Source organism: Papio anubis, chromosome 10 (assembly GCF_008728515.1).
Source record: "Papio anubis isolate 15944 chromosome 10, Panubis1.0, whole genome shotgun sequence".
Lineage (NCBI taxonomy): Eukaryota > Metazoa > Chordata > Mammalia > Primates > Cercopithecidae > Papio > Papio anubis.
Window position 1 is genome coordinate 103,788,363 of NC_044985.1, and position 19,526 is coordinate 103,807,888.

At 43.4% G+C, this 19,526-nt stretch overlaps 1 long non-coding RNA gene across 1 annotated transcript in view; it reads left to right on the plus strand.

Annotated features, from left to right (window-relative positions):
• Nucleotides 1-19,526, plus strand: part of LOC116269192 — an 80,819-nt gene that overhangs the window by 37,396 nt on the left and 23,897 nt on the right. The window lies entirely within an intron of this gene.

Here is a 19,526-nt window from a genome sequence, read left to right on the forward strand (position 1 = left end):
CCCAATATATGAATTCCCAAGAAAATAACTAAGAGGCATCACGCTCTCGTACTCTTAGAATATCCTCACTTATCTGCTGTGTTTCAAATCAGTAGCATAGTTATTTATAAGCAAATCCCACTGATCTTAATGAGTTTAATGAATAAAGAATGAGTATAATAAATGAGTTTAACTTCACCCAGAAATAATTCCTCATACAAAAGAAGTGTGATATTAAACTACCCCCAAATATAATATAATTAAATCACATTAATTCTCTTAGGTATAGTGCAATTGTCTGTGCTGTGCATAGATAAGAAGCTGAAAGCAAATTTCTGGCATGCCTTTGAGAAGAATTTGTGTAACTTTAAAAATAACTCAGAGGAAAACAAGGCCAGAATTGAGAGAGTTTTCTAGTATTTTTTTTTTTTTTTAATTTTTTCGGGCGGGGTCTTGCTCTGTTGCCTAGGCTGCAGTGCAGTGGCATGATCATGGCTCACTACAGCCTTACCTGGAGCTCACTGCAGCCTTAACTGAAGCTCAAGTGATCCTCCCACCTCAGCCTCCCGAGTAGCTGGGACCACAGGTGCATGCCACCACACCTGGCTAATTTTTGTATTAGAATTGAGAGAATTTTCAAAGATTTAGGAGTTACATCACTTACTGGAGCAGTGACTGGTTTAATGGTCACAATTCATAGGATGAGATTAGAGAAAATATTGACCTCAGCTTTCCCCTTGCTCTGTGGGGAGAAGGGGCCTCTTATTGGAGGTAATAAGGAGAGAAGGGAAATCACCTTCTGTGTGAACACAAGGTCTCTGCACGCTAAGTGGGGCCACCTTCTTTTGTGTGCACTGACACTGTGAAAATCTAAATACAAGTGTAGTTGGCTGAACAATACCCTGCCTCCCCTAGATGTCTAAGACGTCCCAATCCCAGGAACTTGTGAATATGTTGTTACTTTACATGGCAAATGAGATTTTGCAGATGTGATTAAACTGTGGATTTTTACCTGGACAGATTATTTTGTGTTATCCAGCGGGCCCAATGTAATCACAAGGGTCTTTATAAGTAAGAGAGGGAGGCAGGAGAGTCAGTCATAGGAGATGTAAGGACAGAAGCAGAAATTGGAGTAACACAGCTATAAATACCTACAGCCTCTGGAAGCTGGAAGAAGCAAGGAACAGATTTTTCCCGGGAGTTTCCAATAAGAATCATTATCTACAGGCACCTCAGTTTTTAGCCTTAAAAAAACTCCTGCTTGACTTCTGACTACTAGGACTGTAAGAGATTAAGCTTATGTTGTTTTAATCTACCAAATTCTGGGTAATTTGTACAGAAGAAATAGAGAACTATTACAGGGAACAAGGGTGTGGGGCCTTCTTGAGGAAATAGCTAGGGAGGGTGAGCGTGGAGGATATATAGCTAGATCAGGGGTCAGTAAACTATGGTGCAAGGGTGAAACCCAGCTCGCCACCTATTTTTGTACAGCCTGTGAGCTAAGAATGTTTTTTAGCCAGGCACAATGCCTCACACCTGTAATCCCAGCACTTTGAGAGGCTGAAGCGGGAGGATTGCTTGAGCCCCAGGAATTCAAGACCAGCCTGGGCAACATGGTGAGACTCCATCTCTACCAAAAAAAAAAAAAATTAGCCAGGTGTGGTGGTGCACACCCATGGTCTCAGCTATTCTGAAGGCTGAGGTAGGAGGATAGCTTGAGCCCAGGAGTTTGCAGCTGCAGTGAGCTGTGTTCATGCCCCTGCACTGTAGCCCGTATGAGAGCAAGACCTTGTCTTAAAAAAAAAAAAAAAAAAGAAAGAGGGCTGGGCATGGTGGCTCATGTCTGTAATCCCAGCACTTTGGGAGGCCAAGGCGGGTGGATCACCTGAGGTCAGGAGTTCGAGACCAGCCTGGCCAACATGGTGAAACCCCATCTCTATTAAAAATACACAAAATTAGCTGGGCATTTTGGCACATGCCTGTAACCCTGCTACTTGGGAGGCTGAGGTAGGAGAATTGTTTGAACCCAGGAGGCAGAGGTTGCAGTGAGCCGAGATGGCCCCACTGCACTCCACTTGGGTGACAGAGTGAGACTCTATCTCAATTAAAAAAAAATTAATATTCATAAACCAAGTTTTATTGGAACACAGCCACACTCATTCTTATACATGTAGTCTATGGCTGCTTTTACATAATTATGTAGCAATCTGCTACAGCAAATGGCCGATCATGTACCATCTTGCTTCATCCACCCGCAAACTGAGACTGCTATCAGATTATTTTAAATTGAATCCTAGATATCATATTGTTACATCTGCATAGCCTTCAATATGTATGTCCAAGTTTTCCTAAAGACAATCACAATACTACTAAAATATGAGTTTTTAAGAATGAGGAAGTGGGGTCAAGAAGAGAAAAAATATAAGGTGGCAAAGTAGACAAAACCAGATGCTGTTTAAAGAGCATGTCACTTACCATGTCACTTACCCAAGGTTGCATCAATTGTCCTGCAAATCTAGATAGATAAGAAAATTAGACAGTTCTAAGCACTAAACATGGAATCAAAATGTCATCATAAGAGACAACAAATTAGGTTGTTGAGAGAAAATATCAGATCAAACCTTGAAGCAAAACCATTAGCTTGGTGGTTCTAAAACCTTACAGATGCAGCAATGAGCAATGGGGCAGATTAAAGCTTCCTGAGCCCTGCTCGAGAAAGACGTGCAGCTACAATTTTGACTTTCTTATTTCCCCTTTGATGTTAGCCAAGTGAGTGGTCATCTTTACGCTCCCTGTAGAGTGGAGAGTGAACTGTGTGTGGTCATTTGGTCCCATCTCCAGATGTAGGTGGTAATAACAAATGCCTGCCTCTTTCCAGTGACCAAGCATGGAGTCAAGGCATTGGAAAGAACAAAGGACTCAGGGGGATCAGTGTGTTGGTTTATGTCCTTTGAAAGAAAATCAGTTTTTCTACTTATTTTTTAAAATGCTGGCCAGGCACGGTGGCTCATGCCTGTAATCCCAGCACTTTGGGAGGCCGAGGAGGGCGGATCATGAGGTCAGGAGTTCGAGACCAGACTGGCCAACATGATGAAACCCTGTCTCTCCTAAAAATACAAAAAGTTAGCCAGGTGTGGTGGTGGGCACCTGTAATCCCAGCTACTCGGGAGGCTGAGGCAGGAGAATCGTTTGAACCTGGGAGGCAGAGTTGCAGTGAGTCCGAGACTGTGCCACTATACTCCAGCCTGGGCAACAGAGACTCAGTCTTGAAAAAAAAAATTTTTTTTTAGATTCAAGGGGTGCAGTTTTGTTACATGGGTATACTGTGTGATACTGATATGATCGATCCCATCACCCGAGTGGTGAGCACAGTACCCAGTAGTTAGTTTCTCAGCCCTTGACCCTCTCCCTACTCCCACTCTATTAGTCCCCAGTGTTTACTGTTGCCATTCTTTTTTAAATTAAAATTTTTTTTTTTTTTTAGACAGTCTCACTCTGTTGCCCAGGCTGGATTGCAGTGGTGGAATTTTGACTCACTGTAACCTCCTCCTCCAGGGTTTAAGTGATTGTCACACCTCAGACACTCGAGTAGCTGGGATTACAGGCGTGCACCACCACGCTCAGCTAACTTTTGTATTTTTAGTAGAAGCGGGATTTTGCCATGTTGGCCAGGCTGGTCTCAAACTCTTGGCCTCACGTGATCCACCCACCTTAGCTTCCCAAAATGCTGGGATTCCAGGTGTGAGCCACTGCACCCGGCTTTCGTTGTTGCTATCTTTATGTTCATGAGTACTCAATTTTTTCTATTTTTGACCCAAGTATTTTGCCTACCCTTCCTTCTTGGGTTATGGTGAGTATCTGAGGAAAGTGTACATGCAAAAGTACTGTATAAGTCAGAAAGTGTTATACCAATATAAGACTTGGTATTAGATTATACTGAGTGGGATATATATATATATATATTTAGATTTATTTTATTTTTATATTTTAAGTTTTTTATAGCAATGGGATATTTCTATGTTGCTCAGGCTAATCTCCAACTCCTGGGCTCAAGTGATCCTTCCGCCTCAGCCTCCCAAAGTGCTGTGATTATAGGCATGAACCACCATGCCTAGCTACATTCGTATTTTCAACAAAATTTGTTTTGCACCTTCTATGTTCTTCGCTCTGTTCTGTGGATTCCTGGAGGACTATTAAAAAGCATTGGTAGGTGCTACAAATTCTCTTTCTTATTATTAGTGTTTTGTTTTTCTTGTATGGCAGGGAAATGATATTACTTTGACCTGATTTCACTGCTACTATGGTTCACAAGTTTATGAAATGTAATCTAGTCAAGAGAAAAGCAGACATTTTTCTTCCTGTTATGCCCTGTAGGTTTGCCATGTTGAGCAATAATGATGGAATTTCCAAATCCCTAACAGTAAGAAAACAGCATATTTTTGGTGTGGGGAGTGAGTCTTTGTGGGGAAGAAATCTAGGTCAAGAATTACGTAGAAAAATGAGACAGAAAAAGATACAAATTCTAAGGTTTTTAAATGACAACCTTCTAATTTGTGCCTAGAAGATTGTGTATAGGGAGATTACTTTACTATACTGGGTTTGAATTGCAACAAATAAGATCATCCACCCAAAGCATCTGGCTTGACTGAGGAATTGAGGAATATAAAAATAGTTTTGGGGACGTTTTAAAGAAAACCGGAATAGTTTTAAAGTTGGAATGGGATCCATTTGGTCAATGACTCTTTGACAGGTGTGGTCAAATGAGACACGCGTGAAATGTTTGCTTTTAATAATTTACCGCAACTCATTATAAATGGCAGGGTTGCACTAGTATGGGTATAGATTGCTTTAAGAAAACCCAATATTTATAACCCCACAAATGTATAAATTGTGATTTACGAATTAGGGGATGAGTATCTCCATTATAAAAGAATTTGCCTACAGGATTCTCTCTTAGAATATTTAAAATATGACTTGATTTACAAATATGGTTTACAGAAATACATCTGGGAAAAGTAAGAGCACACACATACACATGCTCTACTGAGTTTAGGTTCTTCATAAAGGTGGACAGATGGCATGTTATGTCTCAGGATAACTATACCTGCTACAGGCTTGTCCTTACCACAAACAGCCAGGTCTCTTAACAATCAGAGACTACTTATTGCTGTGAGAGGCAATCTGCCATGGGCTCTGAGCATCCCTGTAGTTTTTGCTGGCTATGCTAACAATGCAAAGCTTTGACCATTCTTCACCTGGCCATTTCCTAGGATTGTGTTTACTATGAGCAGATTTGAGAAATGTGGTGTTGTCTCTATTTGGGATAGGAAACTGGGTTGCTTACTTCTTACTATAAAACAACATGTTCCCTAAGCTCGGTGCCCCTCATCTGTGCTGTGAGCCTACTGTGTGCACAGGATCCATCTGGGACCACAATATTGCTCCAGTAAGATCTGGGGGCAAGGAGAACTGATACACACGCTGATGTTCATGCTTCTTGCTGTGCTACAAGTAATAACATCCTTTGTCTCTGACCAAGGAATCTCTTGCTTTCTGCTAGCACTGATGAGACAGTAACCAGCTAAATTATTAGCTTGTATACAAAGGTAAAACCAGATCTCAGTCCTGACAATTTTCAATTTGACTGTGCTGGGTTAGATCTGTGGATTTGGGGTTATCTGAGTACTTTGTTGACCTAACATAAAGGCACTTTATTTTCTCAACTTTTAATTACTTAGGACTGCATGCTATATTATTTTTTCTTTTTAATTTAGTTTTTTAATTTTAATTTTAATTCTTCTAGAGACAGGGTCTTGCTCTGTCACCCAGACTGGAGTGCAGTGGCATGAGTATAGTTCACTGCAGCCTCTAACTTCTGGGCTTCAGGGATGCTCTTGTCTCAGCTTCCTGAGTGGAAAGAACTAGAGGCATGTGCCACTATACCTGGCTAATGTTTTATAAAACTTTTTTTTTTGTAGAGCTGGAGTCTTGCTATGTTTTAATTTTTTGTAGAGACAGGGTTTTGTCATGTTGCTTAGGCTGGTCTCAAGCCCCTGGCCTCAAGTGATCCACCCACCTTGGCCTCCCAAAATGCTGCGATTGTAAGTGTAAACCACCGTGCCCACCTATTGTTGCCATCTTTATGTTCATGAGTATCCAGTGTTTAGCTGGTTTTAAACTCCCGGCCTCAAGCAGTCCTTCTGCCTTGGCCTCTCAAAGTGCTGGGATTATAGGTGTGAGCCACCTTGCCCAGCCAGCATGAAACAACAGTAGTAATTTTATTAGGGTTAAGCTAGAGCAGCTGGTGTTTAGCTTAGAGTTTTGTGGTTGTTTTCTTTTATATATAGGAAGGAAAAATCACTGATACTATTGAATTAATGTCATATTCTCCAATTGTAACTCTTGATTATACATAGAAGGGAGAAACTGATGACTATCAATGAATCTAAACATTGAGGGAAGAAAAATGGGACTGAGCCTGTACGTGGGGTTTATGAACTGACTACATATATAGGATGTGTATTTTAAAGGTATCTTTAAAATGCCCCTGTGCTGTGTATGGAGTGCATCTTACTAGGATGTATCTACTTGGACCACATTAGTTGGTACTTTGTGTTCTGAGGATTAGAATTCTAGCTCTAAGAAGAGGTTTCTCTCTTACTTTCCCTAGCCTGGGTCAGGTACTTAATCTCTTAAGTAGATTTCTCTTCTACCAAAACATCTGGGAAACTATAGATACTACTCTTAAGGTAGAATATATGTGTGGCATATATATGGGTGATTTGTAGATATGATTTGATGCATATATTTGCGAATGGGCATGGCAATGAGCTGGATTTAAGTGAACATACAGAAATTTCCAAAGGGATGTTGTTTCCTTTAAATTATCACCTCAGAAATCTATGTGTTATTCCCAAGTTATTTCCAATATAATGGCTCAAACTTCCCTAGTACTCCTTTTATGGGAGTGCATTCAGAGTCCAAGATCCAGAGGTGATCAAACTTTGTGCTTTTTAAAAATTTACCAAAAATCCTGTAGAGCCCATTCTATGAGTAAAGTGTGAGATCAAATGGAGCGGGGGAAAAAAAAAAGACACACAAAGTAGTAAAATTGATTTTCTTGAGTGGTTTGCAAACAGACCCCAAAGGCTATTACCAAGCAAGCTTCTGGAAACTCTTTAGATCAGGGGCCCCCAACCCCAGGCCACGGACTGGTACCAGTCTGTGGCCTGTTAGGAACCAGGCTGCACAGCAGGAGGTGAGCGGTGGGCCAACTAGCATTACTGCCTGAGCTCGGCTTCCTGTCAGATCAGTGGTGGCATTAGATTCTCACAGGAGCACAAACCCTATTGTGAACTGCACATGCGTGGGATCTAGGTTGTGCGCTCCTTATGAGAATATAACTAATGTCTGACTATCTGAGGTGGAACAGTTTCATCCTGAAGCCACACCCACCCTGTCTGTGGAAAAATTGTCTTCCTTGAAACAAATCCCTGGTGCTAAAAAGGTTGGGGACTGCTGCTTTGGGTGACGGCATTCATTCAGTGTATGGTTTTTCAGTGTAAGCTATGAAGGGTCCAGTGAATGTGTTCAACCTACTGCACTCAGCTCCATGACTGAATTATGCCGGCACATCAGTATCACCATGGGTCTGTGTGGGATGGTGGACAAATGAGTAGGTGCTTCATGGTCACCTGCACAATTTGATTAGAATAGGTCTCAGCCAGTTGATTTTTACTATTCAATTTATTGTTTTGAGCTCTGTGAAAAGCCAACTTCTTTAATAGCAGTGAAACTATTTTAATGACCAGTGACATGTTGGTCATGTTAGACCAATGCTTACAACTGAAGTGGAGACATGGCCTATTTTCCACTTTCAGGATACAGGGGAGATGCGGGGACCTTGGGCATCCATCTGGCCTGGTGTTTTCCAAATTTCCATCTTTTTGTATCGTGATTTTGCAATATCTATATGCCAATGATATTATCTTCTTGAAAATAACTCACTTGAAAAAAATCGTATGTTTATTAAGGAAACTTTGTATTACTCCTATAAATGAATAAAACAATTGATATGAATGCAAGAAAACCATAAAATAATATTCTGAAATAAAATAATGCTATTAAATTCTTACTAGATACTGATTCTCTGAACCCGAGTTTTGTTTTTTGTTTGCTAACAAGGGAGATTAGTAAGTGCTGGAAAGATGTAAAAGACATAGTAAGCCTGTAGTGAATCATTACCTCTGAATCTGTTTATGCTGTTATTTATCCACAATGTCGGGCAGTCGCTTTCTACACTGAGTTCATTCTTGGCCAGGTGACTAGCTTTGACCAATTGGCAACAGCAAATGTCATGTTAACAGTGACTTGAAAAATACTTGCACACTGGGGCTTTTCTTCTCCTGCTGTTCTTGAAAACCTGGGCACATGAATGAGCCCAGGCTAGCCTGCTGGATGATGAGAGACACATGATCCAATCACCCCATCACTCCAGCCAACAGGCAACCAATGACCAGACACGTGACTAGCTAGTTACCCCTTGTGAATCCTCCAGCTGCAAAAGTGAGCTCAGCCAAGATCAGCTGAGCCTGGCACACGTCAGCAGAACCAATAATCCCATAGACATGAGAGCACTAATAAATTATTGTTGTGTCACTAAAACATTTCAGGATGGTTTGTATTTTCTCTGCTTGAGTGAGTTTTTGTTTTGTTTTGTTTTTAAAATTTATTTGTTTGAGACAGGGTCTTGTTATGTTGCCCAGGCTGGTCTCAAACTCCTGGGGTGCAAGTGATCCTCTTGTCTCAGCCTCTCAAGTAGCTGGGACTACAGGCATGTGTTACTGCACCTGGCCAGGGTGGTTTGTTATTCATCCAGAGTTAACTTAGACCCTGAACTAAGATTTGTGCCAGGCATTCTGTAGCATAAAACTTATCAGTACAATTTCTTTACTGTTGGTTTTGAGCACAACCACCTGGTCTACAATGAATGGTCTATATCTCATACTTCAAGAAACACTGATCTAGTCCAAGCCCCACCTTTTAGGTTTAACAATTAAAGTCTCAGAGAGGCGAAGTGACTTACTCACACTTCATAGTTAGCTAGTAACGAAGATGATACTTCAGGTCTTATGTGGCCAACCTGAGTTTATTTCCAGAGCATTTTGCTGCCTTTAGGATTGGTGTGTTTAATCATATTAAAGTGATGAGTAGGATTTTAGGGAGTTATTGTGTCAGCTTATGATATCTTTATCCTCTCCTGAAGGGAGCAGGAATAAAGTTAACTCATAGAATTAAAAAAATTTTTTTTAAAGTTTTGGATTGTCTCGTGTTGTGGATTGAATTGTATCCCCCTCCCCCAAAGATAATGCTGAAGTCCTAACCACCAGTACTTGCAAATTGACCTTATTTAGAAATAGGATCTTTGTAGATATAATCAAGTTAAGATGAGGTCATGTGGGATTAGAGTGAGCTCTAAATCCAGTGTGTCTGTGTATTTGGACACAGCCATAAGAAGACAGAGGCAGAGACTGGAGTTATTCTGCCACAAATGCTAAGGATTGTTGAAAATCATCAGAAAACGAGGTAGAGGCTAGAAAGGAGTCTTCCCTAGAGCCTGCAAAGAGCATATGGCTGTGCCTTGGTTTCGGACTTCTAGCCTTTGGAACCGTGAGAGAATAAATTTCCATTGTTTGAAGCCACCTGGTTTGCGGTACTTTGTTAGAGCAGTCCCAGGAAATGAATGTGTCTTGCTTGTTTACCTTTGGAATCATGTTCTATCTAAATTGCACACTAACTAGTATGGGCAGTAGAGAAATGGACAGACAAAATAGGAAGTTAGGACCTCAAAACCAAAACCTAACCCTGTCCCTCCCCTAGAAATAAGCCACCAAATAGAAAATGCCCGTGTGGCTGAGAGTTGAGTGTGTGCACAGACTTAAGTGCAGCCTTGTCTTAGATTTCTTTCCATCAACAAAGAAGAAGGCCCATTTCATTACCTTTGGGCAACTCTGTCTCAGCCCTTGTGCAACAGAGTGAGTCTATCAGGTATTATCCTTCCCAGAGTTCACAAAAAATGTAGAAATTCAGTTTTCATAGGGGAATTCACATTCACTAAAGAATTCTCTGGAAATTCATTTTATTGGGGGCATAACAAGCCTCTATATCTTCTGTCAACGAAACTGTCTTCTAGGAGAGAAGACAGGTATGCACAGAATTGACATTACCCCTTTTCTTCCTCCTAGTGGCATTGTGATCCTAATGCTGGTCTTCCTATTCAGTAGTAAGCGATGTTGGCGTTCACTGTGAATTACCACCTCTGCACTTTGTTCAGTCAGCAGCACCTCCTTTTCTTGGTTGCATTAGTCATAATCTATTTACAGTCCTTTGCATTTTGAAATCCGTATCCTGCTGCATCAAACATTAATGAGGCAGCAGGACAGGGTTTGCAGGGCAGCTGCACCAAGGCAATTTTCTTGGTTTCTGAAAACCTCCTCCAGATAATCCAGAAAAATCCTTTACCATGGGGACCTTAATTTGTCTGATTACCTTTTTCCAACAGATGCTAGGGTCATATCCTTAGACTTTCGTATTTGTCACTCTCATTTGGTTAATTCTATTAGTGGCTTATTACATACATGAAAGTCATTTGCTATTAGAAACAACTGTTGTCATCTTAAAAGGAAAATCCCAGGGCCTCCTTTCCTTCTGAACTTCACATCAACAGGAAAGTCTGGATGGTCAAAAGTGCTACTTTGCATTAATTGTCTTCTATCCACTTACACCTCTTTAGTATTTGGGAAATAATGCCCTACAGTGAAGGAGAAAATGGTGCTGTGATTAACATGGGAATGGGATGAATTTGAAACTGTTCCTCAAACTGAATCTGGATGACACAACCAAGGCTAATGCCAACTTGGAAAATTTGGTAGGTTAGTTTCTCAGTGACTCCTAACCACCTCAGAATAACCTGTCACTGCTTTTTTTCTTAAGTGTGAAGTTATTGGAACCACCAATGTGCTTGATATGGTTTGGCTGTGTCCCCATCCAAATCTCATCTTGAATTGTAGCTCCCACAATCCCCATATGTCATGGGATGGACTGGTGGGAGGTCATTGAATCATGGGGACAGACCTTTCCTGTACTGTTCTCATGATAGTCAATAAGTCTCATGAGATCTGATGGTTTTATAAAGGGGAGTTCCCCTGCATGAGCTCTCTCTTGCCTGCTGCTATGTAAGACATGACTTGGCTCCTCCTTGCCTCCACCATGATTGTGAGGCCTCCCCAGCCACGTGGAACTGTGAGTCCATTAAAATTCTTTTCTTTATAAATTACCCAGTCTTGGGTATGTCTTTATTAGCAGCATGAGAACAGATTAATACAGTGCTCACCTGGAAAGCTCCATTTCTCAGCTTCGCTGCAGTTTGGTGGGACATGACAAGAGTTCTGGCCAATGCCGTGTAATGATATGTCTGCTGGGAAGATTTTGCTCTTCGAATATAGACATCTTTCCTTCCTCTTTCTGGCCCAATTCTCTTCCCTCCTGCTTAGAACGCCTTGAAATTTCTGGAGCTGAAGCAGTCATCTTGTGACCATGAAGGAAAGGCCAACAGAACTGCAGAGACCTTGCCCTGAGGCACTCAGCTACCAAACCAATACCAGGAAATGTCTATCTCTGGACTTCTAGTGTCATGAGGAAGAATGATCTCCATTCTATCCATATCACTGTTAAGTGGGTTTTCCATTACATGCAGCCAAACTTGATAGCCGGGTGATATGGGGGGTTTCCAAGAGTCTAGTGTGTTGCGATGTCTTGGGTTAAAGAGTTATCAGGAGCCAGAAGGAAATATGAGTCGGGCAGGGAGGAGAAGCCCAGCAGAGTAGGAAGCCCTGGTGTCCCCCATGTGTGTGTCAGACTGGGCCTCTTCTCATAATTTCAGTTCACCCTATGGCTCAGAGTTTTATTAGTGTTCTGAAGAACTTGTCCAGTGAATTCCTTGGGTTTCTGTGCTCTTTGAGGAATTTCATTTAGTGAGCAACTGCTCTGTTCATTTCCTCACTAATTTTACATTGCTTGAGATAAAAAGCTCTGACTGAGATGAAGATATCTTAGCATGCCTTAGGAAAGAACTGTGTACCTCTCAGTGAACTGGGGAGGAGCAGGATACATTTTGGGGAATTAAAAATGTCACTTTGTACACAAGAAGCCATTCAGATTAAGGACAGATATATTCCCTGAAAGCAGAAATGTGGCTGGATGAGATCATCTCTTTTCCCCCTACACTTTAAAAAGTTGGTTTGAGAATGTTCAAGTAATTATTTACCACCTCAATCTGAAAATTAGGAATCTACTGGGGTCTCATGAAATAGTTCTGCTGGGGTGAGCATTGTGGGGGGAGCGGGTAGAGTATCAGCAGGGGTTTCTACTGCAAGGTAGGGGGCTCTGAGCTTGCTTCTGGCTTTGGGGGGTTTCTGTGGATCCCCCTTATGGCCTTGGACCTAGACTTAGAGAAGGACAGTTGGTATGGGCAGGGCTCCAGGGTGCAGAGGGACGAACGTCTGTACAAGGAGAGCAAGGAGACAGCTTTCTGGCTAGGCCCTGGGTTATCTTGTTTACTTTTAATTGCTCTGGCTATTCTCTGCACACAGCTCAACACAAAACACACCTCCTTGACCAACAAGTAGGAGGCAGAACCCAGTCGTTAGGATCTAGCAGAACTGGGTTCTGCCCTAGTTCTTCCATTTATATGCTAGTTGACCTTAAGTAAGTTACCTAGACTCTCTGAGCCTTGGTTTCCCCACCTATAAACTTAATTATTAATAGTATCTACTATTGCTACATAAGAAACAACCACAGAATCTCAGTGGCCCCCAACAGGAGGCATTTATTTCTCACTCACAGGGCTGTTGGTCAACTGAGGCAAACTTTCTCAGATCACAGAAGCATGAATCTCAGACCCAAGTTTTGGGTCTGCTCTGTGTGTGTTGCTCTGGGGCCCCAGCTGGAGAGCAGTGGCTGCAGGAGCTGGCTCTTCTGGTGGAGCTCTGATGCTTCCAGATGGGTGAGAGGGAACCTGCAATGCTTCTTCAGCTTACAATTCATGCACTGTCACTTCTGCCATTCCATTAGCCAAAGCAAGATACGTGGCCAAGTTCTACATCTACAAGTTCCATTTCCTACAGAGCAGGAAATGCATCCCTACTATGGAGGGAGGTGGTAATGAATATTTACTAAATCATAATCTAATTACCACTCCCATTCGAAACAGATGTTTTGGAGACTTAATGAGATAATGATGAGGGGCATTTAGCATGGAGCCCTACACATAGTAAACTCTCATTAAATATAACTTTTTTTTTTTTTTTTTTTCCTGCTGCTGCTGCTGTTGCTGCTGTATCTATTCCTGTGGCACTCCCATCCTTAGCCTAAGAGATGAAGTTCTAGAGAGGAAAGCATGTGAGCAGGCTGTGTACCATTCAAGGCCTTGCTGGCTTGGAGAATCAAAGCTCTCTCCTTTTACCCCACCATGTAATGTTCGTCCCTTCGACCTCAAATGGGTCCATGGAAGCTTCTGAAAACTTCAGGTCCTTGTACATCCTATTACATTTAAAGCACGTTCATGCCCATTCTTATTTGACTCTCTCAGTTACTTGTGAAGTAAACTCAGAAATCATTGCCACTGTCATTTTATGGGGAAGAGAAGAGGTTGAGTTGATCCCAGGTGACATCTGTCCTTTGGGCTTTCTAGTCTACAGCTCAGATGGCACAAAGTGTCATTCTCATTTCTATTTTTAATTTTAATTTTTTTTTTTTTGAGACAAAGTCTCGCTCTGTCACCCAGGCAGGAGTGCAGTGGCACAATCTTTACTCACTGCAACCTCTGCCTCCCAGGATCAAGTGATCCTCCCACCTCAGCCTCCTGAGTAGCTGGGACTACAGGTGCTTGCCACCACACCAGGGTAATTTTTTGTTTGTTTGTTTTTGGTAGAGAGGGAGTTTCTACCAAAAACAAAGGCTGGTCTCAAACTCCTGGGCTCAAGAAATCTGCCTGCCTCGACCTCCCAAAGTGCCGGGATTACAGGCATGAGCCACAGCGCCCAGCCCCAGGGTGTCATTTTCATGACACGGGTATTAGTTGAGGTTAGTAGAAATCAAACATAAGCATTTGAAAATTTAGTGTTCATTTTGTCATTCATTCATTCACACCTTTAACAAAGCAGGCCCTTTTGGAGCTCTCGTTATGTGGTCCATAAGCATGTTATGGTGGACGATTAGGTAAGTCCTGTAAGGCGTTAGGGGCTCAGCAGACTCTGGCAATTTTAGGCCCATTTGGGGTTCAGATATTGGCAAGGTGCTGGCAGTGAGGGCCAGAGGCAGGAAGAGGCCTTCTAATCACTCCTGCCTTGCTCATTGCTGTGTGTCCTTCATCAACCATATGCTGTCTCCTCTCACATCTCCTTAGAGCACCCACTAGGTCCAACTAAACTGCTCTTTTAGGATGCATCGGGGGAGTTCAGGGTCCCAACAAGCCTCCTACTGTAATAGGCACCCTTTGATGATGGAGCAGCCAGGTCTGATGCTAGAGTTGGGGTCGGGAATCTGGGCTGCTGCACTGACTCTGTGGCCGGTCAGTTTGGGAGGCATCTAAACACATTCCCTTCTCTTTCCTTTTCTGTCTTCCTGTCTCTGAGATGGAACTTGTAATGGATTGAATGGAGATGGTCTTGATTACTTAGTTCCTTTTTCTCAAACCATAGCTAAATGTCATAACTATTTAAACTTATGAAATAGACAGGGACCATTTATCCCCATCTTACAGAAGAAGCAGACTCAGAGAGAGTAAAAGATTTGTCCACTGTGCTGCTGCAGTCTCAGATGACCTTACATATCCTTCCTAGTCTTCAGATTCCTTAATAGTTTTGAATTCACAGATACCTGCTCTGTGTTGTCCTTGCAATGCCCAGGGCTTGCCAACCCTTACCTGTCAGTGGTGTGAGGAGGCCTGAAGTAGGAGCAAACAAGGAAGGAGAATTTCTCCTTCTTCCTCGCAGGGATTCCTGGTCATCTACCACAACTCCTTAGTTCTCTACCACCCCACAACCCTGGATCTTGCAGGGGAAGGAAAGACCCATTCAGGACCGAAGCCCATTAGAGCCATTCATGTCCTGGGTTGACGTGGATTCAACTGGGCATGGCTGCTCTGTGTTGGGTGGGCACCCTTACACCTCTACCAGTCCTGGTCTCTTGGCCTTTGATTGTCTCTGGCCTTGGCCTATTGTGGACCTGAGGTCTCTTGCTTGCTCTATCAGTCTCCCTCTTACCCTCTTGGTGAAGGTCTTGACTTCAGAGGACTTTTCACAAATAAGAAAGGTGTCTGGGCTGCCTGGAGTGTCTGTTCTATGCCAACACTCCACTAAGTGCTTTATATCTGCAGTTTGCTCTGAGTTAATTGAATCCCCAGACTCCTAGGGTAAAGGTGATATCGTCTTCATTTTAAAGACAGGGAAACTATGAAGCCGGGAAAGACTATTTATTTTTCTCAGGATTACACATTTGGTAAATGAAGCTTACTCCTTCTATCACGTAATTTTGTCTCATCAATAATAGCTGCTGATATGGACCAGGGGCTTCTTATCCATGATTTGCAATCCTCATAACAACTCTGCTCTCTCATCCCTTTTGTTTGCCAGGTGATGGAATTGAGGCCCAGAGAGGTTAAATAACTTGCACTGGGTCACACAGCTAATAAGTTATAGTTATAAGGTTTAAGTGTAGGGCTCTGAGACTCCCAAACTCCTCCTTTATTTCCTTTCTCTTGAGACTTCTTAGACTTGCTCATGATCTCACCGAGCCCTTCTCAAATAACTGTGTGTGTTAGAAGTTTGGTTAAAAGAACATCAAGAACAGAGCTGACAGGGAATACATGTCTCATTTACAGGGCAGCCTGTGTGTGTGGTGTGCAGAGGGCGATGGTGGGAAGTGAAACCCCATCCCTGGTCTTGGTAGTTTGTGGGCTAATTGTAAGAATGTGAGGCCCTCTGACACTTTCTTTTTGAGCCTCTCCTGTTGGCACCACCTCCTTTTCTCTTCCTTTTGACTTCTATGATCTTTGGTCAGTGTTGTCACCTCCTTTTGACTTCTAGGATCTTTCATCAGTGTTGTCACTCCATGCAGTGGCCCACGCCTCTGTACCCAAGCCCCCTCAAATCATTTGAGTGTCTGCCTTAGCAAGGGAAATCACGAGGCATCAAAGGTACCAGGAAGCGAACCAGGGTCTTGTCTGCACCCCAGCCCAAGCCCAGACTATGCAGCCAGAAGGAGATCACTGGAAAAGGGTATTAGCTCATTGCGACCTTTAGCACCATTTCTGTGGCTTCTTTCCTGCATTGGAAAAAACTGCCTACTTTCAGTTTTGGATGAAAGTCGTCCTACTTTCAGTTGGATGACTCCCCAACTCCCTCCCATAAACCCAGATGCTTAGGGCCAAAATCTATTAGGGCAAAATGCACCCTGCTCACCCCAGGCTGTGAGAATGGCTAGACTTTGTGCATCTTCTAATCTGATTACATTTCCAATCCCAACCACCATCATTTTTCTCCTCCTAATTGATTTCCCTGCTTCCACCCCTCCAATTTATTCTTTGCTCAGCAGCCATCCCAATCCTCCTAAATTGTGAGTCTGCTCATGTCACTCCTCTAATGGTGCCTCATGTTCTTTAGAGAAAAAGCTGAAGTCCTCACAGTGGCCTACAGTGATCAAGGGAGGGGCTGGCATTTTTTTGGCAAAGGGGCAGATGGTAAATACTTTTGGCTTTGTGGGCCACTGGCGTCTGTAGCAACTACTCAGCTCAGCTGCAGCAGGAAAGCAGCCACAACATGTGAACAAATAAGCATTGCTGTGTCCCAACAAAACTTTACTTATAAAAGTGGGTGATTGGCCGGGCGCGGTGGCTCAAGCCTGTAATCCCAGCACTTTGGGAGGCCGAGGCGGGTGGATCACGAGGTCAGGAGATCGAGACTATCCTGGCTAACACGGTGAAACCCCGTCTCTACTAAAAATACAAAAAAAAAAAAACTAGCCGGGCGTGGTGGCGGGCGCCTGTAGTCTCAGCTACTTGGGAGGCTGAGGCGGGAGAATGGCGTGAACCCGGGAGGCGGAGCTTGCAGTGAGCCGAGATCCCGCCACTGCACTCCAGCCTGGGAGCACAGTGAGACTCCGTCTCAAAAAAAAAAAAAAAAGTGGGTGATAGGTTAGACTCGGCCCACGGGCTGTGATTCGCTGACCTCTTCTCTAGGTGATGTGGCCCTGACACCACATGGCCTTATTGCCTTCTGCTCTTGCCCTTTGCTTTAGCCCACTGACCTCTGTAAACATGCCGAGGCTTTGCTTGGCCTTTGCGTCAGCTGTTCATTCTCAAACATTTTCTCCCTTTATCTCTGAGCGGCTCACTTCCTTACTTCTTCAGGTTTCTGCTTACGTATCATTAGCAAAGAGCCCACCCTGACTACCTTATTGGAAATAGCAACGCTTCTCATTTTCCTAGCACCTCATCCCCTTTACTCGGCTTTAGTTTGCTCGATAGCTATTGCTACCACCTGACATCTTTATTTATTGAATGAACACATGATTCCTTCGGCAAATGTTACTGAGTGCCTCCTTAATGCCAGCCAACTCTCTAGGTGCCGGAATCCTGTAAAGAACAAAACAAAGGCCTTGCTATCGTTGGACTTTAAGTCCAAAGGGGAAGACAGACAACAAAAGTAGTAAAAATAAATATAAACATCGGTAGAGATAAGTGCTATGGAGAAAATTAGGCTGGGTGGGGGACGGGTTGTGGTGGAGGCTCACGTCTCTGTTTCTCTGGTAGTATTTGTCTTCTGCCTGGCCTCATCGCTAAGATTTCACGAGTGAGGCAACAGTGACATTAGCTCCCATTGCTCAGCTTAGAAGTTGGTGATGGAGCGTCTGACAAAATCTCAAAGTCAATAGGGGGCGCCACAGACTGGGGAGAACTGGCTGTGCGAAAAGGGTGTGTTCAAGGCAGGGGCAGCCAAGCTTCTGAACACGGTGGAAGGGGAGATGAAGGCTGCAGCACAGGAGCAGGGAAGTTGGAAGTTGTGGATGGTAACCGGATCTGAGCACAACTGCCTGCACTACCTGTGTTTTTCATGGAGTGCTGCCTAAACTACAACGCGTTACCGAAGAATGCGCTTCTAAGTTGGATGCTTCATAAATCAGCCAGGCGTGCATTATTATGCCGCAACAGAGCCCTTGTTGTGTCTTAATGCTCAATGATACAGCACAGAATCTGGGTTGGGCTTTCTATCATCTTGGACGTGTGGCAGGAACTCGCGCAGTTCTAATTGCTCTACGTGGGAATGGATTCATCCGTGCTTTGGCAGAGTGACTCACTCTGATCAGCATTTAGATTGAAGGGGCCTTACCTGGAATCACAGGCTCAGAGAAATCTGGAGACCTTACAGAGTTGATCCTAGTCTAATCTGCTCATGCTACAGATGGGAAAAATGAGGCTCACAGAGAGGAAGTTACTTGCCCAAGGTCATACGTGGCACTTGGGGACACAAGTCAGGCTACTGATTCTGAGTTAAATAGTTGGGTCGCCATCCCGGATTCTCAGGAGAGCCATCGCACCCCTTCCAAGGCCTGCAGCAGGTGCCTCGGATGGTGACATTCTCTTGCCATCTGACTCAAACTGCAGACCAACTGGAAGAAGCTGTGCCTCGTTTACGTGAACACAAATGGACAACCAGTTAAAAAAAAAGCAGACTTTCATATTTTATGGATCCTTAGGGACTTAGTGAACTCATGCTCCCAGATTAAAGGAAAGAGGAAAACCATACCCTTCTTGCTGAACTATGTGCCTGCTGATTCCCCAGCGCACCCTGGTGTTCTCCGGAATGGAGACAGCCTTTAGGACAGCTGGAGAGCATTATCACTTGAAGGCTCGCATTCTGGCTTTTATATTTGATTTACATAGATCTGCATACTGTATGCTCTGGGCATGGTTTTCTGCGTCATGCCGTCTTCACAGTCTCCCTTCTCCAAGCTCACTTGGCAGATTGGCTTCCTCAGCTCTGCTGGGTGAGATGAACGCTTTGTTGGAGTTTGATCTGGAGAAGCATCTAGAAGTTTCACCTCAGCAGGAGAGACTCTGGGACAGAGAGTGGCTGCTGAAGTCAGTGATGTGTCAGAGTCCAGTGGCCATCAGTTTCCTTAAGGTTCTACAGTAAGACCTGTTTATCACACTCATCTGTCTCTGTCCTGAGCTAACTGTATTTCTAAGTGCCAAGGGTAGCCCATGGGATCAGAGTGACTGTCTATGTGTCAGGTAAAGCAGAAACTTTAAGATGCCATGGAAGAGATGGCCAACTTTTGGGCACCCTAGATAAGCAATGTGAATTAAAGCCGCAGTGAGATTCTACTACCCTAGTGGGTTAAAAAGACTGATAATGCTAAGAGTTGACCAGGCTGTGGGTCAAGTAGAACATAGGTGGTAGGAGTGTATGTTGGTACAATTAATTTAG